This window comes from Peromyscus maniculatus, chromosome 3 (genome assembly GCF_049852395.1).
Source record: "Peromyscus maniculatus bairdii isolate BWxNUB_F1_BW_parent chromosome 3, HU_Pman_BW_mat_3.1, whole genome shotgun sequence".
NCBI lineage: Eukaryota > Metazoa > Chordata > Mammalia > Rodentia > Cricetidae > Peromyscus > Peromyscus maniculatus.
Window position 1 is genome coordinate 48,565,094 of NC_134854.1, and position 27,797 is coordinate 48,592,890.

A 27,797-nucleotide genomic window follows, 5' to 3' on the forward strand; every position below is an offset into this window, starting at 1 on the left:
TAAATAGAAGTGCTTTGAGTTTCTCTCCATTTAATTTAATTTGATGTTGGCTATCTGCTTGCCTTTGTTATGTTAGGCATATCCCTGATCTCTCCAAGACTTTTATCCTGAAGGAATGTTGGATTTTGTCAAGGGCTTTTTCAGCATCTAATGAGATAAACATGTTTTTTGTTTCAGTTTGTTTATATGGGAGATTACAATGACAGATTTCCATATACTGAACCATCCCTGCATCTCTGGGATAAAGCCTACTTGATCACGGTGGATTATCCTTCTTATGTGTTCTTGGATTTGGTTTGCAAGTACTGAGTATTTTAGCACCAATGTTCATGGAGGAAAATGATCTGTAATTCTCTGTCTTTGTTGATTTTTTGTGTGGCTTGGGTGTCATGGTGATTGTGGTCTCATAAAATGAATTTGGCAATGTTACTTTTGCTTCTATATCATGGAATAGTTTGAGGAGTATTGGTATTAGCTCTTCTTTGAATGTCTGGTAGAATTATGCATTAAAACCATTTGGCCCTTGGCCCTTTTGGGTAGGTGGGTAGGAGACTTTTAATGGCTGCTTTTATTTCCTTGGAGATTATAGGTCTATTTAAATTGTTTATCTGTCTTAATCTAACTGTATTAAGTGGTATCTATCATGAAATTTGTCCATTTCTTTTATATTTCCTGTTTTGTGGAATATAGGTTTTTGATTTGAGTATCTATTGATTCTTTGAATTTCCCTGATGTCTGTTGTTACGTTTCCCTCTTTGTTTCTGATTTTGTTAATTTGGATATCCTCTCTCTGCTTTTTAGTTAGTTTGAATAAGAGTTTATCTACCTTGTTGATTTTCTCAAAGAACCAACTCTTTGACTCATTGATTCTTTGTATTGTTCTCTTTGTTTCTATTTTGTTGATTTCAGCCCTGAGTTTGATTATTTCCTACCATCTATTTGATGTTCTGTAAGCTTCTTGTACCTTTAAAGGCATTTCATTATTTAGGTTAGAAAATATGTCTTCTATGATTTTTGTTGAAAAATATTTTCTGAGCCTTTGTCTTACTTAGGGTTTCTATTGCTGTGATGAAACACCATAACTCTAAAATCAAGTTTTGGTAGAAAGGATTTATTTGGCTTACTCTTCCATATTGCTGTTCATTATTGAAGAAAATCAGGAAAAGAACTCAAACAGGGCAGGATCCTGGAGTCAGGAGCTGGTGTAGAAGCCATGAAGGGGTGCTGCTTACTGGATTGCTTCCCCTGGCTTGCTCAGTCTGCTTTCTTATAGAATCCAGGACCACCAGTCTGGGGATGGCACCACCCACTGTGGGCTGGGCCCTCTCCCATTGATCACTAAATGAGAAAATGCCTTATGCTTGGATCTCTTGGAGGTATTTCCTCAACTGAGGTTCCTTCCTCTCTGATGACTCTAGCTTGTGTCAAGTTGGCACACAAAATCAGCCAGTGCAGCCTTTGAGCTGAAAATCTCCTCCCCCTCCTCCTTCTCCTTCTCCTATTTCTTCTTCCTCTTCTTCATTTTATTCTTACTCTTCTATTCCTATTATTCTTTGACTGCTTATTAATTTTTTCTATCATATTTTCTATGTCTGAGAATCTGAACTCTTCCATCTCTTGTATTCTATTGGTGATACTTGCATCTGTAGTCCCCATTGCTTACCTAGATTTTCCATCATTTTCTTGTGCTTCAGCTGTGTTGGAATATTCAGGGCTTGCTGTAGTAGGATAGCCGGATTCTGGTGGTGCCTTATTGCCCTGGGCGTTGTTGATTGTGTTCTTACACTGGCCTCTAGTCATTTGGATTTAGTGTTATTATAGGTTTTGGTGCTGATTTCTGGGTTTATCTTTGTTGAATGGATGTTTCTTGGGTGTTTTTTTCCCTTGCTTTCTGTTTTCGTTCTAGTTTTCTGGCCTGAGTGGCCTGTGGTTTTGGTGACCAGTGACTCTTCAGGTGCAGCAGTATGTCTCTGCTGGGGTTTTGGCAGCCTACATAACCTCTGGGGTTTGGGGTGCTTGTGTTGTCTCTGGGGTTTTGGGGTTCTGGGAGCTGGTGTGGCCTCTGGGATTCTGGATACTGGTGTGGTCTCTGTTGTTCCTGGTACCTGAGGTTTCTAGTGCTGCTGTGGCCTCTGGTACAGAAGGAATCTGCTCCTGGAGTTGTAGGCTGGGGTTTAGAACTGAGGAGAGAGGGTGCTGTTGGAGAATGCTAGGCAGGCTTTAAAGAGTGCTAGCAGGCAGTGAGTGGGTAGTATCTTACCTGGGATTCCTAGTACTGGTGTGGTCTCCAGTACAGCAAGAGTCTTCTGCCAGAGTTGTGGGCCAGGATATGGAACCCAGGGGAGGAAGTATACACACACACACACACACACACACACACACACACACACACACACACACACAAACACACACACACGTGTACCATAGAAAGAAATGGGCATAAAGAAGCTGATTATAAGAAATCAGTTTTTACAATTGTGGAGGCTAACAAATTAAAAGGTCTTCTAGGCTTTTTAATAAGCTAGAGACCTAGAGGAGCCAATGTCCTGGTTCACTTAGTAGCCAAAGGCCTGAGAGAATCAAGGGAGCTGAAGGCCAACAGGTCTAGAATCAGGAGAGCTTTAGTTTCTAGCCACACCCAAAAGCAAGATAAAAACTAAAGTCTCAGGCTGAGTGTGGTAGTGCATACCTTTAATCCCAGTATGGGGAGGCAGAGGCAAGTGGTTCTCTATGAGTCTGAAGCCAACCAGTACGGTGGTTTGAATAGAATTTGTTCCCATAGACCCGTGTGTTTGAATTCTTGGCCCATAGACAGTGGCACTATTAGGAGGTGTGGCCTTGTTGGAGGAAGTGTGTCAATGTGGCGGTGGGCTTTGAGGTCTTATATGTTCAAGCTATGACCAATTTGGCTCACAGTCTTCCTTCTGCTGCCTTCAGATCAAGATGTAGAACTCTCACCTCCTTCTCCAGCACTGCGTCTGTCTGCACATTGTCATGCTTGCCATCAGGATAATAATGGACTAAACCTCTGAAATGTAAGCCAGCCCCAATTAAATGTTTACTTTATAAGAGTTGCCATGGTCATGGTGTGTCTTCACAGTAACAGAAACCCTAATTAAGGTAGAATTTTCGTAAGAGACTATGGTATTACTGTGATAAGCTGGACCATGTTTTTGTTTGAAGGAATGTAGAATTTGGGACCTTGAGTTAGGAAAGCAGTGGAATGCTTTAAATGGGACTTAGTGGGCCATACTAGTAGGAACATGGGAGACCGTGATACTGAGGATTATTTGAACTGTGGGGGCCTGGCTCAAGTTGTTTTCAGAGGAAAAGAATTTTAATATGTGGCCTAGAGACTGTTCTTGTCTCTAGGTAAGAATGTGGCTGCTTTTTCCCCTTGTCTGAAAAATCTGCCTGAGGCTAAAGTGAAGAGTTTTGAATTAATTGAGTTGGCAGAGGAAATCCCAAAATAGCCTAGTATTGATTCTGTCATATGGTTATTACTGGTTACTTTTATACAGCTCTATAATGAAAAGAAACAAGCTGAGCAAAGAAAAGTACAAAATGTACAATTTGAGGAGAAAGGGGGCACCAGGAAGTGGAATGGAGCTCAGTCTTGTGTTCAAGGAGATAAACAGATTAAAGAGAAGCCTGGTATTAAATGGGATAAAGGGAGTGGTCACCTCGGGGCAAGACTCCACCCAGCTAAGCTTCCAACACATGAAAAGAAATTAAAGAATAGCTTACCTCCAGGTGTGGTGGCATATGCCTTTAATCCCAGCACTCAAGAGACAGAGAATCTCTGAGTTTGAGGCCAGCCTGGTCCACAGATTGAGTTTCAGGATAGCCAAGTTTAGGTAGTGAAGGAAACCATCAAAACCAGCAAGCTAATGAAGATATAATTGAACTAGGGGGGCATGTTCTAGGCCCAGCAAGCAGTAGAACTTGGCAGCTTTGGCCACATGGTTCTGGCTTCAGAGTCAAGGATACAAGAAAGGGATTATTGAATCTCCCTCCATGACTAAAGAAAGCTGCTGAGGCCAGGCATGTGACAGTGATGACCCTGCATGGACACCTAGAGAGGCCACTGAGTGAAACTGTGAAGGTGAAGCCTGGATTGTGTTGGAGACCCCAAGATGTTGGAGATGCCAGAGCTGTGGGATACCTGCCGAGGAGAGCTACTAACAGGGAGTGGAACCAGCTTAAGATAAAGAGGTGTATTGCAGTCAACAAAGCTGAAAGGAACTGGAGAAATGAAGAGTGCTTTCATGTTCGACAGGGAGCTGCAGAATTTAGAGTGTGCCCAGCTGGGTTTTGTTCTTGCTTTAGTTCAGTATTTCCTCACTATGCTCATCTCCTCCCTTTGGAACAGTAATTGCCTGTGTTGTTATATGTTGGAAGTACATGATCTGCTTTTTCATTTGATTTTGCCAGGGATTATAGAAGAGATGTTGAACTTTGGTCTGTTAAACAAGTTGGAGACTGTTATGTACTATTTGGACTACTGAAGATGGAAATGCATTTCTGCATTATGTTTTGACTACAAGCATATGGAGGCCAAGAAGTAGAATGTGATGATTTGAATAGGAAAGCCCCCATAGACTTAAGTGTTTGAATACTTGGTCTACAGAGAATGGCGCTATTAGGAGATGTGGTCTTTTTGAAGTAGGTATAGTTTTGTTAGAGGAAGTTTGTCATTAGGGATAGGCTCTGAGGTTTCTGAAGGTCAAGCCAGTGCTCTGCCTGATATCTGAGGATCCAGATGTCGAACTCTCAGCTCCTTCCCCAGCAGCATGTCTGCCTGCATGTTGCCATGTTTCCCACCTTGATGACAATGAACTAAATTTCTGAAACTGTAAGCCAGCCCCAATTAAATGTTTTCATTTATACAAGTTACCATGGTCATGGTGTCTCTTCATAGCAATAGAAACCCTAACTAAGACACCAAGTCTACATCATAAGACCCTATCTCAAAAAAGAAAGAAAGGAAGGAAGAAAGACACACAAAAAAGCCAATGTCCCAGTTAGAAGGCAGTTGTAAAGGAATAATATTTTAGTTGCAGGGAGGTCAGCCTTTTTCCTCCATTCAGGTTGTCATTAAGAAGGACAATTTGTTTTCATCACTCTCATAGAAACATACAGAACAATGTTCATCCAAATGCCCAGGTAGTACATGCTCCAGCCCAGTAGCATTACCTGAATGAATCAAGCTACAAAACTCGTAGAGTACAATGACTTCCTCATCAAATGGCACTAAGCATCATTTCCACAAATAGCTCTAAATACAAAATGCTAGTGCCCTGGGACACATCTGAATACCACCTGCTCCTTTGCCCTAGGATATTGTCTCATGATAGTCCCTGGATCCCCAGTGTGAGGTGGGATGCAAAAGAAAAACTATGTTCCCTACTCTCATAATTGAGGATAGTGGTATGAGTCCTTGCCACCTACTACTTCTAGTGCTCAAAGTCCAGGGAGTCACAAGATGCCTCATCCTTAGCTTTTTCTTTTGGAGACTTTCCAAGTGTTTTGCAGTCCTGTCTCCCTTTCTCAGCTCAAGTTGCCACATTGCTGGGATTACCCTTTATCCACCAAAGGGGACATCATGCAGTGAGCCATTAGAGACGTGATTACAAATCCAAATACCTCCAAAGGTCAGGAACTAGTTTATATAGCTGCCACGGTTAGAGCTGCAGGATTCTGGTGTTTCTGTGGAGCAGAATTGAGTGTGTGAGGGGAGCTGTGGAAGTAGGTGGGGTTTGGGGATTATCTGTTGTTTCCAGGAGACCAGAGCTCCTTGCAGCTGAGCTGATGCTTGCTTGCCAAGGCGGCTGCACTGCTCTCTTGCCATACCCCTCCTCCCCTCAAAGTCGACAGCCAGTGGGATGCATGTCTGCAGGCCTCTCTCTCCTCACAGGAACAGAAGATAAGAGACCGTTTTCAGTCTGTGTTGTTCTCACTATGGACTTAGGCATGGCGTTAGCCATGGCATTTCAGAGCAGAGGCATGCCATCCGGTTTCCTCTGTGGACAAATGAACTCCAAAATGCAGGCAGCAGAAAGGGTTTGCACAGATAGACATGGAGAAGACAATCAAACTTGGGGGCTAGTGTGTGTGTGTGTGTGTGTGTGTGTGTGTGTGTGTGTGTGTGTGTGTGTGTGTGTGTTGATGCGTGGCCATATGTGAAGGCCAAAGGCCAACCTTGGGTATTCTTTTTCAGGAGCCGTCGGCCTTTGAGTTTTTGCTGTGGCTTGTTTTTGTTTTGTTTCATTTTGTTTTGAGACAGTGTCTCTCATTGGCTCAGATCTCACCAAGTAAGCCGGCTGGATGTCTACTAAGCCTCAGGGATTCACCTGTCTCAGCCTCCATAGTACTGGGATTACAAGCCTATGCCACCACAGCCAGCTTTTTACTTGGTTCTGGGGCTCAAACTCAGCCCCTCCCGCTTGTGTGGCAAATAGACTGAACTATGTCTTCTTCTCCCCAGCCTGCAGATCACCAGGCAGCTCCCCCACTCCTTTCCCCCACCCCATTCTCTGCCTGTTGGGGTATGCACAAACACAGAGCCAGTGCAAGGAGATCCTTCTCACCCAGTGTGGAGAAAACACAGGCGATACTGTCCTCCACCACTGAGGTCCTTGTCACAGCCCCCTCCTCTCCCAGCTCGCGTGCTTCCACTCTTCTTCTGCCTGTCACTCACATGCTCTTTGCTAAAGTAGTGCTGGGCCCTGGAGGAAAGAAGGGGAGCAGCATCAGGCTCCCACTCTACTTCTGAGGGCTGCTGGGAATTCACGAAGACTTTTCTCACACATTGTCCCAGTGAGTTCCAATTCTGAAAAGCAGTAGAATTTTAAGTGGTCATAAGTGGTGCTAAGAGAGCAAGGCAAGTGTTCTGTTGATACAATCTACCCACTGCGCTGTCCGCCTATAGAACTGAACTACCTCAGGGAGGAAGCTGAACAATCCAGGGGAGAAAAGAGGAGTGAACAGCATGAGAGATGTGAACCTTCAAAAGATGTGAGGGAGGGAGGCCACCTAGAACCAGTGTAGAACAGGACCAGGCTGCAATCACTCAGCTTACAACTGTGACACTCCGTGACAATGTGAGAAAAGTCTCAAATTCCTGGAGGCTGTCAGAACTACACTGGGAGCCTGGTGCTGGCTTTCCTCACCCCTCTTTTTCTTCAGGGCCCAGCACTAGCTGGCAAAGAACATGAGAGTAACAGTCAGAAGAAACTCCCCACAGGGGCTGGGAGAGGATGGAGCTGTGACAAAGACCCCAAGGAAGGATAAGTTGTTGAGTTAGGTACCAGCAAGCTGACGGCCAGTGATGAAGAGACCCACAATGCAAGGGGGATGTCCTACTCACTGTAGAGTGAGGTCAATGTGATGGTATGATGCAGTCACCCACGGCAGTGGTCTGAAAATACCCGTCCCCCTTTAAGGTTATAAAAGACATTTGCATGTTCTTTGTCATGTGTACTGACTGGTAAAGTCCTAGGTTGACCCTGATGGAGACAAGTATCACAGAGCAGGATAAAAAGATAGATACTAACATAGCCTTTGTGATAGACACATGGCCCCATAGAAACCACATGTCTGTCATTCTAGAGCCTATGACCATGCAATGTTACAGGACCAAGAAATGATGGTGCAGATGGAATTAGGCCTGCTAGATATCTGACCTTGAACTGAGAGATCATTTGGATAGAACCACTGGTCCCCTAAGGAACCAAAGGCTGCAGGGAAACTGAGAAGCACCAACACAAGCAGAGTGATGAGCCCACTGTCTCTGCACACAGGAAAAGGCCCTGAGCAGGGAAATTCAGAAAACTTTGAGGCATTCCTTGAAGCTGGAGTAGGGAGAAAATGAATTCTCCCCTTGATTTTCCAGAAAGCATGGACAGCTCTGTCCAGTAGGGCCTGTGCCAGGCTTCTGATGTACAGAACTGCAAGATGCCAAAAGTGTGTTGTTTAATTCACCTCCTTGTGTGGCAGTTTGTTGTAGCAGCCACTGTTAACTCATACACTCCCTAGCTTATGAAACAAAGATGCAACCTATTCAAAATCCAGAGGCTTGGGAAAGTGAAACAGCTCAGTGAGTAAAGGCACTTTCTGCCAAGCTTGACCACCTGAGTTTGTTCTCCAGGAACTCCACTGTGCAGAAAAGAACTGATTCCCACAACCTGTCCTTTGACCTCCACACACAGGCTGTGGCATGATGCACTCCAACACTGCATGTCCCCCCACCCCCACCCCCAAGCAGAAGCGCGCGCGCGCGCACACACACACACACACACACACACACACACACACACACGCCACATGTAAACAGACAAACAAACAAACAAATAAATAAATAAATGTAATTGGGGAAAAAAAGAATGCAGCAAAACTTATTTTTAAAAATCCAGGCTTTTCACTGGTTTTCCTAACTCGTCACACAGAGCAGGTTCAATTCCGTGGCTGTGGATGCATGAATCAGGAGCTGACGTCTTCACTCTTAGCCTTCTCTTACATAAGATATAACAGAATGTAATCACACTTTTTTTTTTAACCAAAACTTGACTTTTTAACTAAAATTAATACAGGACTCATAGATCTAACTCTTAGTATAGTGTGTATTATTTTCTACAAAGATTTGTTGTTTTATCAATGCTCTATTTGTTCATAGTATTAAAGATTATTTATTTATTTATTTAACAAATTGCCCGGCTGCATGTCCAAGGAGGTGGAATTGCATCTCCATCCCAGACAGAGTGGTGCATCTTGGAGCAGAAATTGACACAAAGCAGAGCCTCTGAGATCTGGGAACAGAGAGCCGAGCACCGCCCACACGTTCCTGTGGCCAATCGTTTCTCGGGGCTGGTCCATCGCTTGCTCCCCTTCTCTGCTAGTGACTTTCCACGTCCCCCAGCCTCTAGTCCGCCGCCCATTCCCTTCTAGGCCCGAAGCTTCTTCCCTCTGGGGACCACGGTGCCCCCTTCGCAGCTATTTCGTTGTGCCCGGAACCTGCACTTCAGGGAACAGCGAGGCAAAGAGTGAGTAGGGTTCAGAGACTGGGTTTGCACCAGGAGAGGCCTGCAGTGACAAAGGCCACTGCCAGAAGGGTGGGGTGCTCCGCGGGAAAGGGGGAGGGTGGCGAGTGTCCAGGGGCTGCGTGGGGGACTTGTGTGGGCACCCTGAGCATGCTGACGTGGCTGAGGTATTCCACCGTGGTGATTTTCCTCTCTGTCAGTTTCTGAGCTTTCCGGTGCAGCCTATCTCCTTCAGCGTATCCCCTTATTGTTATCCCTTCGCCAGCCAGGACATCCCCCCCTCCACCCCACTCCCCTCCCCCGCCTCATTTCCTTCTTGCGTGGTTTGTGTGCAGCAGGGAGCCATCCGGATTTGATCAAAGGAACCTTAAAGGTGATGTTATCACACACACCGGAGGGGGGCTCCACGCAGAATTCTTTAAGGGTCATGGTCTCTGCTTAGCCTCCTGCCCCTGCTCCCAGGTAAAAGTCCTCTACCTGTGCTTTAAGCACTCAGGAGGGAGCCTGGAGTGAATTTGCGCTAAGAGGTGGGTGGGAGGATGTGGGCAGGGTGCTGCTGAGAATAGGTGTGGGCATTCCAGAGAATGCGGGTCTAGAATGCCTTTGGCCTGCAACAGCAAGCGCTGGATTATCCAGTTGGGGGATAAATAGTCCCCCAGCTGGCCTTCCGGGTTGGCCCAACCTGCGGAGCAGGAAGCCCCAAAGGACACAATGGGAGAAAAAAAAGGATCTTGCCAATTTAGACAATCGTGGAAATGTGGAGGAAAAACCCCTTAAATGTATGTGAAGAATAGAATGTCCCCGTCTACGCGCTGACTAGCCAACCGTCTGTTTATTCTCCAAAGGATTTGTGAACTGATTGCATTTCAGCTCTTCACTTTCTGTTTTGCTTTGCTTATAAATTTAAGAATAAAAAGAATATATAACATCCCAAAGAGCCTGACCATCTTGTGGGTAAAAATAAGGTACAGTGGGACCTTGGATACCACATTGGAGGGGCTCGTCCCTGCCCCTCCCTCCCTGAGACATGGCATCCTGCGTGATTTTCCTTTTGAACGTCTTCCTTGGTGTTTTGCATAGTTTAATGTTTGTGTGTAAAACATACATGCATTGCTTTTTATGTTTCTGTCTTACTTTCATATCATGAATATTATCCTCTACATTCTTACATTTCTGAGATTCACCCTTGTTTATGCTTCTTTCTTTTTTATTTCTTACCATTTAATTTCCTGAATTCTACTGCTGGACATCTGGGATTCTAGCTTGGGAGATGCATTTGTTGTTTATTTGACAAACTATCCCAACAGTAAGCACTATAAAGTCAGTAATAAACAACAACAAAACCACCTCCAATATTTCCTTGCCATCTCCCAGTTTCTGCGGACCTAGTATTCCCTAGTGGCTTAAATGGAGTCTCTGGAGGTTCTCACAGGCTATAGTAAAAAGCTATCGGCTCAGGCTGAAGTCACCTCCAGACTCACAGGAGCTGACTCGGGATTGTTGGAGACTTGGGACCTTCCTGACTTCGGCTAGGCATATCTTCCTTTACAGTATGGGCCTCTTTATAGAGGTTTGCTACCACATAGCATCTTGCTCCCCTCACCCCCACCACAGAGTAAGGGCTTGCCAACAGAAAGGCAAGAGCCAGATTTTTTTTCTTTCCTAATCTCAAAAGTGACATCTCATTTTTTTTTTTTTATCATTTTTCTGTTCCTTAGAAGTGATTGCCCACCACACCCCCACACACCCAAGGGGGTAGATCTTACAAGGGCATGGATGCCTTCAGGTGAACATTCTCAAGACTGCCAACAACAGCAACTAGATAATGCCTTCTAGCATCCATGACTATGTGTGCACATGTTTAGAGCTCACATCCTAGAGTGGAATGAGTAGGTCATAAGATTTGTATATATCCAACTTTATTGGGTTATTTCCAAGCTCTTCCTCGAATGCTAAACTAGCTGGCACTTCCTCTAACAAAGGATCAAAGATCTTGATGCTCCACAGAGCTGTCATAACAAAGTCCATTTTTAGTCAGCCTGGCAAGTAGCAAGTAGTCATACTCTAGGATTTTACTTAGCATCCACATAGCTAACAAGGCAGTCTGCTTTTATATATGCTGCCTAAGAGTTAAGCTTTCTGTCTGCATTTCTGATAACCCGGTTTGTATGTATTCTTCTAGTGAGTTGTTTTACTGTATCTAATTGACATCGGAGTCTTTTCTTTATACAATCCATGTCTTAGTCAATATTTAATTTATGGTATGTGCTGCAAATACCTGCTTCCAGATTGCTTCTGACATTTTCTTTCTCTTTATCTCTCCACATCTCTCAGTGAGAAATTTAAAGTCTCTAGTACTTTCTCTTATCGTGTGTCTTGTTTAAGAATTGTATCTTCGAGGGGCTGGAGAGGTAGTTCAGTAGTTCAGTGGATAAAGCTGTGCAAGTATGAGGATCAGGGCTGGGTACCACACTCCCACGTAAAAGTTGGGCTAGTGTGGTAGCCCACCTGTTATCCCAGTGTAGAGAGAACAGGGGACCCCTCCAAGGCAAGATTACCTACTAGAATATCAAATTCTCAATGTCAGGTCCAGGAAGAGACCCTGCTTCAGTAAATAAAGTGAAAACAATGTCATCAATTGTCTCTGTAGCTATTGAAAGTATCTTGTAATTCATGGGGCTGAGAGATGGTTCCGCCATTAAGGGTGTGTACTCCTCTTGTTGAAGATTGGAGTTCAATTCCCAGCATTCACAGACAGCTCACAAGCACCTATTATCACCTGACATCAACCTCTGGCCTCCACAAGGAGCTATACATATGTACATGTAAACCTATACCCTAGTGCATCTATACACATGCAAACATATACACACACATGCATACCACATACACAAAGGCACACACAGGACACAGTTGTGTCCTTGAAATTATAAATTAACTTACTGTGTTGTCTTCCAGTAGTTTCTAAGGCTGCCAATGGTTTTGTATTTGGCAGTCAGGCTTAATCCACATGAAAATTGATTACTTTATTGTTTATTTCAATAGTATACATGAATCAATTTTTCCATATGTGTATAAATTTATTTTAAGTTCCCCACTCTCATTAATATACTTGTTTTTATATATTAATTACTTGTCAATCAAATTTTATGGGATTCATTAGACATTTTATTTATCTGTAACTGCTTTCAAATTTACCACATGGACAATAATATCATCTAAAAATCATGACAATTTTGTTTCTCTCCTTATCTGTATATCTACTATCTTTAATTTCTTGTTTTCCTACTTTGGCGAGGACCATCAGTACAGTATGCCACATAGGAAGGTTTTACTATGTAAACTTTAAAATTAGCTTTCACATAGCTATCCAGCAAATTCTTCGTTTGGTGAGTATGTGTATCATAAGTGAATGTTTCATCAATTGTTTCTGTGGCTATTAAAAGCGTCATGTAATTCATGGGGCTGGGAGTTGGCTCAGTGGTTAAGGGTATGTACTTCTCTTGTGGAGGATTGGAGTAGCTCACTGTTCCCTGTAACTCCAGCTCCAGAAGGAGCCAACACCTTTTGACTGTATGGGATCCTGCACTCACATGCGTATACCCACACACTTACACGTAATACAAAATAAAATAAATCTTTTAAAAAAAGTTTAATTATTTTTCTTTAAATATGTTTATGTGGCAAGACATAGTATTTAACTTCTACTAGTAAGCTATCTGATACCTCAAGAATAAGCCCCCTCTAGTGTATATTATGGCATTTATACATAACATACAAAGACAAGCATTATTTACATTTGTGTAAGTTAAACATTGGTCTACAGTTATGTGTTTCTGTACTGTCCTGAACTGCTGTTAGTATCATCTCAAAATAGTATGGGTAGTGTTCTTTCTTTCCCTATCATGAAAAATCTGCACAATATTGCAATTATTTAATCATTAATTAGTAAAGCCTTCTAGGTTTGGAGTTCAGGGGATTTTAGGCTTGTTGTTTTAGTTACTTTAATAATTATAGGGAATGCCTTTTTTGTTTGTTTTTTTGTTTTTGTTTTTGGAGACAGTGTTCTCTGTGTAACAGTCCTAACTTTTGTAGAACTTGCTTTGTAGACCAGGCTGGCCTGGCCTCAAACTCACTGAGATCTTGCTTGCTTCTGCCATCCGAGTGCTGAGTTTAAGGGCATGCGTCATCACTGCCCAGCTGAGAATGCCCTTTTTAAACTAGCTGTGTGTTTTTATTTGTAAGTTAATTAGAAAGAAATGATTTCATTATTTAAAATACAATTATAGGACTATTTAGGTTTTCTTATTAAGCCAATTTTGATAAACTGTATATATGTATTCAATATTAATAAAATAAAATCATTATTGCTTTAAATCTATTTTCTATTGATATGACATTTTCTTTAGTAATATGTGTATCTTTTTTTTATTTCCACTTTGTTTTGCCAGAATTTGGTGTACTTTATTGGCTCTTACACACATACTCTCTCACACACACCACACCACACACACACACACACACACACACACACACACACACACTTTTTTTTACCTCATTAGTTTTTTTATGTATTTTAAAGCCTGAAATTTAGGTACTTAGCACATCAATTGAATTTTCTTCCTAAGCTTTTAAAGTTTTAAGGCTCTGTTGCCATGTTTTAGCTAGATCCCACAAGCTTTGATATGAACATTCTTATTATACAGCTTTAGGAACTTATAATTAGTGTTGTGATCTTGTTTTAGTCATATTTTCTTTAGAAATGTGTCTCATGTGTGTCCCCGCAGCATGTGCATATTTGTGTGTGACAGGGTGCACATGTGTACATACAGAATCTAGAGGTCAATATTCAGGCATCATTGTTTTTTTAAGGTCTATCCATCTTGTTTTTTGAGACAAAGCCATTCCCTGGGACTTTAAACTCAGCAGTTGAGCTTTTCTGGCCAGCCAGTGAGCTGCAGATACCTGTCTTTGTTTCCCAGGTGTAGCTGGAGAGCTCCTCTCCAGGTTCCACCAAACCCCCGCAGTCCTGCAACCCACTTATAAAATTAAAAAAAAATGGCTCAGGCTTCTATCAAGCTGTTCTTATGTCTTAAATTAACCCATTTCTATTAATTTATATGTTGCCACATGGCTTACCGGTATCTTAACATCTTCTCATGGTGGCGTCTGGCGGCAGCTGGCAGCATCTCCCTGCCTCAGCCTTCCACTTCCCAGACCTCTCCTCTCTCTTTGTCCTGCCTATGCTTCCTGCCTGGCTACTGGCCAATCAGCGTTTTATTTATCAATCAATCATCCACAGCACCCAGGCTCTGGGATTCCACATACCACTATGCAGAGCTTTTTATCTCTCTGTGATGGGTTTTGAACTCAAGTCTTTACACTTTTATGACACGAACTTTATCAACTGATATCTCCTTAGTCCAGAAATGTGCCTTTCAGTTTCCAGTTGGTCATAGGAAGCTTCTTCACTGTTAGCTTGTCGTAATGACAATGATTCAGTGGATACCTCTTTGGCTTCTCTGACTCCTCTAAGATCCCTGAGGGTGACAGTAGCAAGCCAGTGTTTAAATTTGCCTGGATATTTGTGGAACAAAAGATTAATAATGACATTTATTAAGCACGGAAATAAAATGCAAAAATCTATCAGTTGGAAAAAAAAGAAGTTTTTTTTTTAAATCACCGTATGGTAAATGCAGCCTAACTCACACTGTAGTTGAAGAATAGGATAATGACTCCGTTGAGTTATTAAAACTAGGATTGAAACTCAGTTTTCTTTAAGGTTGGAAAGAATGTATACTGTCTAATGTTAAGTGATGTTATATGTATATTTGATGCATTCTCATCAAATTTTTGTCTGCAAGAATTATTAAATACAGAAAGTTATGCCAAAATATCTCATCATAAGGTAAATTTGGCATTTCTCACTGTAGAGTTACATGAAACATTTCTTTATTTTATGTCCTGGCCATTTAGGTTTCGTCTTTCATAAAGTCTTTAGGTGTTTTGTTCATTTGTTCAGGTAAGACATGGGTCTTTATCATATTCTGGACATACAGATGCATTCTTCATTATATTAATAAATTTAAAATATTCTCCCTGCTTTAGCTTGCCTTTTCACTCTGACAATGAGGGCTTCCAACAAAAATGACTGTGTTACTTTTCTTAATTTTAATAATATCATTAAAAATAATAACAAATTTTGAGATTAGGTCCCACTTTGTAACCAAGACTGGCCTCAAATTCACAGCAATGTTGCTTCTTTACACTCCCAAGTGCTGGTCTTACAGGTGTGAGCGCTCACACTCAGCTAGTACCCTTGAACTTTCATCGTTAAAGCAAAACACTTGTAGTGGATACTTGAATCCTGTTTAAGAAAACCCTGTCTATCTAGTTCCCCAAATCTGCCCTATGCTTAGTTGTTTCCTACCAGCATTAAAGCTGCATATTATCTCAAATTATTCTTTGTGCAAGACCTGAGATGTGAACTAGGATTTATTTTTTTTCCACACAAGTACGTAATCATTCAAGAATCAGTTATTGAAAACATATCTTGACACCAATGGATTGAATTTATTTGTTATAAAGCAAGTAACTGTATATATGTGTTTTCAGAACTGTTTAAAAAATATCACTGAATTTGAATTGCCAATACTTTGCTTAGAATGTTTTAAATGTGTTTATTCATTGATTCGTTTTGAGACCATCTCACTGTTTTGCTCTTGCTCGCTTCATATTCTCTATGTAGACCAGGCTGTCATTGAACCCATAGAGATCCATCTGCCTCTGCCTCCTGAGTGCTAAGATTAAAGTAGTGCGCCATCACACTGGACTTTTGCATAGAGTTTTAATTATTTTAGTGAGCATTACCATATATAAGTACTAGCTTTATTTTTTACTATTATTAGATTTTGGAGGATTTTTTTAATTTTTAAATGTATATTAGTAATGCATTGTGTTAAATGCTTAAAGAATTTACTACAGGATTATTTCTGAATCTAAACATCTTGTGGGGTGTTTTTGAAGTTTTGATTAACCATAACGGATAGGATCATTTATATTTTATGCTTCTTCTTGTGTCATTTTGGATAAATTGTGTTTTGAAAGAATATGAAAATTCATCTGAATTTGTCAAGCTTACATTCAATAATTTGACACACTGAAATACTTAGCATCCTTCATCATATTTCCATTGCCCTTTGGGACTATGACAGCGTAGCCTTTTCATTTCTAATAAGCATCTCACTCTCACTCTCCTTCCCTCCCTCTCTCTCTTCTGCTTACTAATTATTCTTACTTAGGTTCATTAAAACCAGCTTTTGTTTCTTGTGAATATACAAATGTTTTTTTAAATTTCGATTTCTGCTTGTACGTTCACTATCCTTCTATTCACCTTCTTTAGTTTTAAGCAATTGTTTTTCCTGCTAATTTAAGAGGGAATCTCAGTTTACACACACACACACACACACACACACACGCACACACACGCACACACGCATACATACATGCATACATACACACTTAGTGCTACAGTTTCTCCCAAGCAATCAGCAATCAGTCTTACTTTCAAAGTTTTTGACATTTTTTCCTCCCACAATTTTTGCTATTATAACTATTGAGTTTTAATATTTTCTTTCTTTCTTTCTTTCTTTCTTTCTTTCTTTCTTTCTTTCTTTCTTTCTTTCTTTCTTTCTTTCTTTCTTCCTTCCTTCCTTCCTTCCTTCCTTCCTTCCTTCCTTCCTTCCTTCCTTCCTTTCTTTCTTTCTTTCTTTCTTTCTTTCTTTCTTTCTTTCTTTCTTTCTTTCTATCTATCTTTATTTATTTATTGTTTGTTTGTCTTTTGAGACAGGGTTTCTCTATGTAGCATTGGAACCTGTCCTCGAACTCAGTCTGTAGATCAGGCTGTCCTTAAACTCACAGAGATCCACCTGGCTCTGCCTCCCCAGTACTGGGATTAAAGGCATGAACCATCAGCACCTGGCGAGTTTAAATGTTTTCTAATTTCCACTATGGTTTCTCATTTGACTTAAGCTGCTTAGAAACGTATTATTTCAGGGCTGGGAAGATGGCATGGTAAGTAAAGCCCCTGCCACCTAAGCATAAAAACCTGAGTTCAGATCGCCAGTACCCCCACACAAAGATGGGTTTGTTAGCACATATCAGCAACCCTGGTGCTGAGTGGAGTATGGAGACCAGAGGATAGCCAAAGCTTGCTGTCTAGCCAGTCTAGATAATTGGTGAGTTCTGGGTTTAGTAAGAGATCCTATTTCAAAAAATAACGAGAGAGTGACTGAGGAAGACACCTGATGTCAGCCTCTGGCCTTTACACACGTGACTACTAGGATGACATATGCATGCCTGCAAATACGCAGTATACATGTGTGCACATACACAAATACAGGGACACACACAGTACACATAGATACACACGCAGTACACACATACACAAATGTATTCTTTCAAATGAAACTGAGAAATTTCTAATGGTTATTCTTCCTATTTGAATTCCATTATTATCAGAAATTGTATTCCTTATACATATGAAAAACTTCAACTTGTTTTATGCCCACAATATGATTTCTTTGGGGAAAACATTTGACATACTCTTGAAATGAAGTATTCTGTTGTTTGGAATGTATATGTTCTATACTTTTAATAAGATCCATTTGTCAACTATGTTATTCAAACCATCTATCTTCTTACTGATCTTTTGGCCCTTGTTTGATTGAATAGGTGACAATCATATATTTAAATCTGCTAACTCTGTTTGTGGATTCATTTCTCACCTTTTTTTTGCTATTGAATTTGCTTCATGAATTTTGAATTATCTTATTAAGAATACAAATTTAAGACTGTTCTGTTGCTCTGTAGAACAAATTACTTTATCATCATGAATTTTGTTTTAGATTTCTATCTGGCAACATTAGCTGCACTGGCATTTACTTAGCCTGTTACTAATTTCCTTTTGGGTCAGCCATCTTTCTGTCACTATTAACAAACAGTTGAGATCACCAACTTAAAAAGAAAGGTGGTTTGATGTCTAGTTTGGGAGGTGTCAATTTATAACTGGTGGGACCCATTACTATTGGGCCTGTGATGAGGTACTGTATCATGTCGGGAATACATTGTCGGGCAAAGCCCGTCACCTCACTGCTAGCACAAGAGAGACAGAAAGAGAAAGGGTGTGTTTTCCACTGTCCACCTTCATTGGCACACCTCCAGTGACCAGAGGTCTTACACTAGACTCCACCTCTGGATGTTTCCATAGTATCCTATTAGCCATCAAAAAATAAGTCTTTATCTTGTGAGCCTTTGAAGGGATGTTTAAAATCAAAATCCAACTATCTGGATGTGGTAGAGCATGCTTATGATTCTAAAACTTGAACAAAAGAGGCAGGGAGATCTCTGTGAGCCTGAAGTCTAAATAATGAGTTCCAGGATAGCCAGGGCTGTACAATGAGACCCTGTCTCAAAATAAAATAAAACTTTAACAACTTTCAATCTCCACATCTATATATTTAAAATAATTCAGTTTTTTAAAATTTATTTACTTTGTGGGTATTTGTTTATTTACTTGTAGGGAGAGGCATATGCCATGGTGTGTGTCTCTAGGGGTCAAAGGACAGTTTGTGGGAATCTGTTCTCCCCTCCACCATGTAGGTTCTGGGGACTGGGTAACAGTACTTGCTATGGAAGCATGAGGAACTGCATTCAAGATTAGCAGCAAATGCCTTAACCCATTGAGCCATCTTGCAGGCTCCTGGTCCTCTTTTAAATAAAGTTCATCCTGTAGATAGTTTTTTTAACTCCTTTATGTTTAATGGGATTATTGATTAATGGCTTTCTTAGCCATTTCAGGATTCTGCAACAGAAATCCTTTAGACTATGTAGGCTAGACCCCATATGCTTATTTCTCGTGATTCTAGGGGCTTGGGCATGAGATGTAAGAAGGATGGGACAGGTACTGTGTCTGGTGAGGGCAAGCTTCTGGTTTAGAGATGGCCGCATTCTCACTGTATCTCCACTGGCACATGAGAGGAAACTTTAGTCTCTTTCTCTTCCTACAAGAAAACTAATCATGAGTCCTCCACATTTATGACATTATCTAGACCTCTTTGCCATCCAAAGCCTCCACTTCATTGGCAGTTTGAGTTTCAACAGGTGAGTTTGGAAGGAAACAAACATGTCTCTAACAGTGGGGTTGGAGTCTACTAAGTTGAGCATTGTTTCCTCTCTGTTCTTTATTGATTTTTTGCTTCCTTTGGAATCAAATATTTTATAGTATTTTCCCTCTATATTATTTGTGTGGATGTGAATGTGTGTATTGTGTGGGTACAGCACACATAAGTTAAGCATAATTAGACATGCACAGAGACAAGATAAGAAAAATGTGTGTGTTACTCTGTCACCTTATTCCCTGTAGAGAAGGTGATTCACTGAACCTGGGACTTGCTATTTCTGCTACAGTGCCTGACCAAGAAAGTCAGGGGATCTGCCTGTCTCCAGCTCACAGCACTGGGGTTATGAGGATGAGTTCTCCCAATCCCCGACCCTGGCTGTTTAAGTGAGTGCTAGAGGTTGAATTCAGTTCAATTCCCCGCCCTGGCTGTTTAAGTGAGTGCTAGGGGTTGAATTCAGCTCCGTGTCTTTGGAGAGCAAGCACTTACCCATTAAGCCATCTCCCAGGCCCTATATTATTTTTGACTAATATAATTTTATCATTTTTAATGAAAAGTATGCATATTATGACTTATAGTCTTTATAACCTCAAATTATTACTTTTACCTATTTTAAAAACAAAATCTTAACCCAGTTAATTTCCATAAATCCAACCATTCAGCTGAGTTAATCACATATTTAATTTCACTTTATAGTCTACCACAAGATCTGATGTTTGTTTATTTAAGAAAGCCAATCCTCATTTACATTTGTGTATGGTTTACTCTTTATAATGCGTTGTTTCTCCCCACAGTGTGGTGTGTCCGTCTGGGGTAGTTTTGCTTAATCCTGAAGAGCTCCATTGAGTAGCTCTTGTACTGTATTCTGTTGTTCCAAATTTGTACAGAGTGTGGTTACCTAAAACTGTCTTTATTTTCCCTTTAACTTGGAGGGATATTTTTGCTATGCACAGAATTAAAGGTTGGCAGATTTTAGTTTCTTTCTTCCAATTCTATGCTGTCCCTGTTCCTGTATTTTTAATATTTTGAATAGAAGTATCCTTGTCTCTGGTTAGTCTTCAGATCTCTGTAAATCTGATTTTCAGCAGTTTGACTATGCAGAGTGTGGATTTCTCTCTACTTATTCTGCTCAGAAGCTCAAGGCTTCTTGGTTTGTATTTTAATGCTTTTCATTTGCCTTAAGTAATTCTCAGATATTAATTATCAGCGTATTACTTCTCTTTCTCTCCTTTCCCACAGAACACCAATTGTACACATTTTGTAGCTTCTTGCCATGCCTCATAATTCTGTTCAGTTCTTTTTTCAGATTTGTTTTTAATGCGCGCGCGCGTGTGTGTGTGTGTGTGTGTGTGTGTGTGTGTGTGTGTGCATGTGGGTGTGGCGCCTTCAGAGGCTAGAAGAAGAGGTCAAATCCCCTGGTGCCAGGTGATTGTGAGCAGCCGTGATGTGGGTGCTGGGACTGAGCACCTGTTCTCTGTAACAGTAGTACCAGCCCTTATTTGTTGAGCCATCTCCTACCTATCAGAACCACTCAAAAACCTCTCTCTTATCTGTTGTTTTTCTTGAGCTCTAGACAGCTTTTCCTACTTCTCAGCTTCCTTCAACTTTTCACTGAATTTAAGATATTGTTGGTAAAAAAAATTCTAAGATTCTGGTTGATGTTGCTGCCATCTAAGAAGACTATGGATATAGGTGCAGATAACATTCTAGAACAATGGTTCTCAACCTGTGGGTCAACCCCTTTGAGGTTTGAATGACACTTTACCTAAAACCATCAGAAAACACAGGTATTTATATACCATTCATAACACCAGCCAAATTATGAAGTAGCACCAAAAATAATTTTATTTTGGGGGGTCACCACAACATGAGGAATTCTATTAAAGGGTTGCAGCATTAAGAAGGTTGAGAACTACTGGTCTAGAAGAAAACTTTTACACCTTCATACCTTCTTTTCTGTTAGTACTGGTACAGCTCAGACTTGACTTTGCTCTGAAAACATAATCTTTGCTGCTAAAATGTGAACTTTACTGATAAACTGTGAGTTTTCCTAATGTGTCAGCTGCAATCACAGCATGTGTACAGGAACCTTCTCGTTTTAGCTTGATGTCCACTACTGTTTTCAGCTGCTGAAATGAATGACCTTTTGCCAAGATTTTCTGGCATCTTTTCCTACAAGTATCATAGGAAACACCCAATGAGAAAAGGAAATCTCCACGTAGAGTTTTTGTTGTTGTTTATTTTCTGGGGCTCTCCTTCTCAGGTCTGCCTTTGAGCTCAGTTTGTTTGCTAATCTCAAACTAACTAGTCAGGCTAACAGTAGCCTCAGTTATTCTGTTATGAGTGGGAAAATGTTCAAATGGAAAAAGTTATAGGGAAGGTGGAGTCTTGGGTTTTCTGTTTCTGGAAGATTTGTTTCTTAAAATCCTCATCGAGGGTCTTCAGTTGTTTATTCTTTGGAGGAGGCTGTCTATATTTTCCTGCTATTTTATTTTATTTTATTCTGTCTTCAGTGGGTCTTACTCCAAAGATAACATTTGCAAGGTGAGAACAGCTGATCTCTCACCATTATGCCCTAACTTCTCACTTTGTTTAGCTCAGATCACTGTCCTTATTCTTAATATACATTTTTTAAAATTTCCTTTAATCAGGTCTCATAAATTCTCATTACTTGTTGGCCTGAAAAAAAATGTTTAAGATGTAGTTTGCTGGCTGTGAAATTCCAATACCTAGGTTTTTGTTTATGTTGATATATCATCATATTGTCTTCTTGTTTCAGAGAAGGCTGTATGATGTTTAGCTGTCAGCTACTTCTCAATGATCCTAATTCTTTTTACCCTCTAGAACAGTTCTTACCCCACACCACCACCACACCGTTGATTCTTTCTGTCCTTGAGTTCACTATGATATAACTTTGAAAAAAGATCTATCTTGTTTGAATGTGTTAGGCTTCCTGGATCTGAGAACTGAGGCTTTTCAATAACTATAGAAAATTAATGGTAGTACTTCTGCCAAAATTAACTCTGATGTAATTTTCTCTAATATTCACTTAGAGATCAGAGCAGGTACATTTTTAATTTTTTTAAGGCGCCCTCCATATCTTTTATTCATTGTTTGTATTTCCACATTCCTTTGCTTTCCTCTACTCTAAATATAGTCCAATAATTTTATTTAATTTCCTTAGATCCAGTGCAGTAATTTACATTTAATTTTGTCTAATCTTCTATTTAATCTATTCAACAATTGTTTTTATTTTGAACATTATATTTTATCTATCCTATTCTTTCATTTCTGTTTGATATCTTATAAATATAGCTATTTAATGTTCATATTTGTTTTAAAATTTTCTCCTTTGTTTTCTATCTGTTAAATATGGTTAGTTTATATTCTATGCTTAATACTTCTCTCAATTCTAGCTGTTTCTGATATCTTGTTTTTGATGATTCCTGTCCATGGTCTTTCCTGCAATGTCTGTTGAATTTTTACAACTATTACTGTGAGGTGCTTTGTTTGTGTGGAGTTTTGTTCTCTATAACAATTCCTTATATACATTGAAGTATACTTTCTCTGGAAACAACCTATATAAGTTTCTACATACTTGAAGTATTACCAAACTGGGACTACTTCAAATTATGTTATTTGCTTAGAGTTTTCAGTTAGTAAAAGTAGCAATCATTTACATTCTAAATCTATATAAGTGACTGATGTGAGGTTAGTTATGAATCCTAATGGCTTTTCTCTCATCCTCCAGGAAAGCTAAGATAGACAAGTTGCATTAATTTCTCCTTTTTTGGGTAATTTATTTCTTGCTAAATTTACCTTATAAGAGTACCCATCTAGTCAGTGAGCCTTAAATCCCACCCTTTACAATGTGAGCTTGCTCATGCTGTTGTAGGCTGGTGACACCATCGTCTCTCTTCATTCATTCTCTGGGATTCTTCAGAACCATCATGGTGAAAGGTATTTCCTGTGCTTGCTTCTCTCGGGGCTCCTAGTGTCAGTTTATTTTGGCTTTGCATATTACTTTCATATCATAATGGTGCATTTATATTTTGTATTTGTAGTCTTTTATTTGTGGTTTAACATGAGATAGCTAACCAAAATAATTTTACAATGAAAAATAAAAATAACTCCCTTAACTCCTATTAGCATAACACTTGCAAGAAAATGTATCATCAGTAAATCATAGATGTTTGTGTAGCTTTATGAATTTTTACGAACTTAAAACATCCTTGGCTCAGTACCTAAAAGGTTTAAAAATAACATGTAAAACAAAACAAAAAAATTAAAAATAAGCCAGAGCCCATTTTGGGCCATTCACTGTCTTATCCACAGATGAACATTATTCTGAACTTTATTTTTCAAGTTGGCTTTCCTTTTTTAAATGCATGTATGTGTTAGGCTTGTTGCTATGACAAATGCTGGAGAGAAACAATTCAAAAGAGGAATTGCTTGTTCTGGCTGGTGAGTTTGGAGGTTTCAATCCATGGTAGACTTGGCCCCTTGCTGTGGGCTGAGAGGAGGAAATATTACAGTGGTAAGGCAGGCCTGGGCAAAGCTGCTCACCTCATCTCAGCCAGGAAGCAAAGAGGAGTAGAAAGAAAAAGTCTGAGACAAGATAAAGGCCACAAAGGTTCTCAGCAAGTGACCCACTTCTTCTTACTAGCCCATTCGCTTTAGAGTCTGAAGGGAGAACCTTCATGATCTAAGCACCTGCCAGTCACACCAATCACTGGGAACCAAGCCTTCAACTAATGAGCCTTTTGGGATAGACGATTCATGTTTAAACCACTGCAATGTAAATATACTTCTTGTCTCAGTTACAGTTCTATTGCTGTGAAGAGACACCATGGCCAAGGCAACTCTTAGAAGAAAACCCACTTCCACTGACACACTTCTTCCAATAAAGGCCATATCTACAGCAACGAGGTCACATCTCCTAATCCTTCTAATCACTCTCAAACAGTTCCACTCCCTGGTAACCAAGCATTTAAATACACAAGCCATTCTCATTCAAACCACCACATTCCTACAGCATGTAATCTTTCCTTTCTTCTATCATGTTACTGCATTTGGTGAGATTCAGTCACACGGGACTGTTGTTACAAAATAGACAAGACTTAGATGAACACATTGTTGATAGTACTTGGGTGATAGCTGAATGGCACAGTGGTTGAGAAGGCAGGGAGGACTGCATTGAGTACTTTTCAGTTTTATAGTATTATAGATGGTGCTTGGTACATGGTTTTTTAAATAAATATGTGTATGTACTTCTATTGGCTAGAGAAATGTAAGGGTGATTAGCAAGTAGTTTTGTTTTTCATTTCAAAATGTTGCTCTTAACATTTTATTTTAAATACAAAACTTCTAAAGAAAAAATTATTGCTCCTCCAGTTCTTGAAGTAACTAGTATTTCCTTATTTTTATGTGATCACATTTTTCCTTGTGAAAGTAGGATCATAAATTTTTCACTGAAAATACATGTTGAGAGAATTCATCAGCTAATACTTTGAAAGAGTATTTTATACTATAGATTGTGGATACATCGTTCCTTCATGTGGCTGGGCACACAGACTTAATGTCTCAAAAGTTATATCAGTACCTTTAGAATTCCATAGCAATGTCCCTTACTTGGGACTATGGAGGGCAAAAACAATAAGTAAAACAAGGGGACTCAGGGAGTAGAAATAAGAAAGGGTGTAGAACTTAGAACTGATTTAGTAATGCAGACCTTGTGACACAATACGAAAGAAGAACCAGCTGATGTGTTGAAGAAGGTATTGAGGGGCCACAAATATGGCACAGTAGTTAAGACTGCTTGCTGATCTTCCAGAAGCCCTGAATTCAGTTCTCAGCATCCACAGTGGACAGCTAACAGCTACCAGTAATTCAAGTTCCTGAGGGTCCCAATGCCCTCTCTGTCCTCCAAAGGCACCCAAGTGTGGCGTGCATGCACACACTCAATATTAAAATATAATAAAATACATCATTTTTAGAGGGCATTTGGAGATACATGGAGATATCAAAAGGCTTAAGAGGGAAACTCATTTGAAAATGGAGAAGAGAAAACTCATGGTGCAGAAAACCTGAAAGGTGGTCACTTTTCTACATCTGACAGCTGTTGGTTTTGCTTAGGAATTATTCTAGATACTTCCTTCCTCACCCCCACAGCCATTTATCCTTTTTATCAATCCAGTGGACACCATGTGCATTAGTGACTTTTCTGTTGCTATTACAAAATACTGTGACAAAGCAACTTAAGGAAGGCCTTGTTTTAGTGTACAGTTTGGGGTGATATTTCCTTATGGGGGAAGCCACAGCGGCAGGAGCCTGAGGCAGCTCCTTACATTGCCTCAGCAGTCAGGAAGCAGAAAATGGTGAATGTCCGTGCTCAGCCCACTTTCTACTTTTTATACAGTCCAGGATCCCAGCCTAGGGAATGGAGCCACCCATAGTGGCAGAGTCTTCCCATCTCAGTTAACCTAATCAAGATAATTGCCTACAGGCATGCCCAGAGGCCCATCTGCCAGGTGATTCTAGATCTCAACAAGTTGCCAGTTGATAGCAACTATCACACTGTGGAACTCCAGCATATGACCTGGGTAAAGTGGGAAATTGAAAGAAAAATAAAGCACAGTTGTTAACCTATACTTCCTCTAGATTGCAGAATGGTCAAGAAGTCTTAAGTGATATAGTGTATCACTTTTGTACCCTTTAGCCATTGAATCTGCTTTCCCACAAAGATCCTATCTGGGAAACTACTTCTTTTACCTGATACCAAGAGAACAGAGACAAGGAAGTTGAGGGGTGGGAAGCTGGAGAATGTTCAGGACCAGCACAGACCTCCTTCAGCCTTTGGGGCCCGCCATGAAAAGGCATAGTGGCTTTCCCTCAGGGTTCTGCCCCAAGATCACAAGCTACATAGACTGATAAGGTTCAAGCAGGACATGGCACAAAGCCAGGTCGTGGCTACAAGGTGGGGTGTTAGATCCCACCTCAATTTTAAGGGAGTCAGGACTAGAAACAAAATTCAAAAAACCCTGATACAGGTTTCACAAAGAAGTCACTGCCAGCAGTTGAACAGGAATTTGTAATCTATTTTTTAATTGACTGGATTTATTTATTTTTATTGCGAAATAACATGGGTTATTATTGAAATGTTAATGAAGTGTGTGAAGAATAAATACTTATAAGTAGTAATTACCCAGTTGCACCAGAAAGGATGATACATGACTGTAATCCCAGTACTTTGTAGGCTGAGGCAGGAGGCTCAAGAGTTGGAAGCTAGCCAAGGCTACTTAGCAAGATCAAGGGGTGTGTATCAGGGGAACAAAACTAATAAATAATTCACTTTCTTTTCTGAAGTATTTGATTCTAATACTTTGACATAGTTTCTATATAATTATCATGCTTCTAGTACAAAATTGGAACTATTTGACTATATTATATTTAAATAATGTATAATAACATATGTGGTGAGTATACATATGATAATATGATCTTGAGAAAGGAGAGAAAGGGAGACCAAAGAGAGGGAAGACCAAAGAGAGAAGAAAGAGAGAGATGAAGAGAGAGAAGGGAGAAAAGAGGAGGGGGGACTCGAAAGGAGAGGACTCCAGAGGGCTCTTAACTACTAGTGGATATACAGAGCTATCACTTGTCCTTTGAAAACAGGTTGTGTGTTTTTAACATTAAGACCTATTGCATCTGGGTAGGGTGGGATAGTCTGCAACCCCAGTACTAGGTGGGCAGAGGCAGGTCAATGTGGAACCTGAAGGTAGCCTAGGCTACATAGTGAAAGTCAATCTTGAAAATCAGTCATTACTTATCAGGTATTTTAAGTGTGTGTGTGTGTGTGTGTGTGTGTGTGTGTGTGTGTGTGTGAGAGAGAGAGAGAGAGAGAGAGAGAGAGAGAGAGAATTTTAAATGTGTGTCAAGTATTTTAAATATGTGTGTGTCAATATTTTAAGTGTGTGCACGTGTGTGCGTGTGTGCGTGTGTGCGTGTGTGCGTGTGTGCGTGTGTGCGTGTGTGTGTGTGTGTGTGTGTGTGTGTGTGTGTGTGTGTGTGTGTGTGTCTACACTCCCAGGATAAGTGCCTGGGCTGGGTCCAGGGTTTAGGATCTTAACCAGAGTTGAGTCAGAAATTGACACAAAGTAAGTCCTGGGAAAACCCGGGCGTCTGGCGGAGATCCACCCTCATCCCCAAAGTGGCCCATTGGCTCCTGGGGTTGGCCCCCTCCTCGCTCCCCTCTGCAGCCCACCTACCACCACCCACCGAATCCCTGGACTGCATGTGTATTTTCTTGTCACACCCCTGCAGGAAGGACACCCTTCCTACCATAGTGACCCCTTTATAGAAATCTGTGGACCCAAGGTGAGTCTTCCAAAGACAGTTTCTGGAACCAGAGCGGGCACAGGCATGGGGGCCGAGTTAAAGGCCCTAGTCTCTGGGGTCTGCTGCAGTCCGGGTGAGACACTGAAGTTCTGAGGTCCCTGGAAGCTCAGAACGCTAGGACGAGGAGCACTGGGCTCAAGGCTGCTGGGTGTGGTTTTCCCACCTAGGTGGCTTCTGCGTTTTA

General features: G+C 40.6%; 1 protein-coding gene across 2 annotated transcripts in view; it reads left to right on the forward strand.

Annotated features, from left to right (window-relative positions):
- Positions 1–8,752: 8,752 nt before the first annotated feature.
- Positions 8,753–27,797, forward strand: part of LOC102904934 (TRPM8 channel-associated factor 1) — a 42,123-nt gene continuing 23,078 nt past the window's right edge. Inside the window, exon 1 of one of the 2 annotated variants that reach the window (XM_006997164.4) lies at positions 8,753–9,041. The gene's annotated coding sequence lies outside the window, so the exon portion shown is untranslated. The remainder of the gene's footprint in view (positions 9,042–27,797) is intronic. The other variant, XM_076566415.1, reaches the window with a different exon arrangement.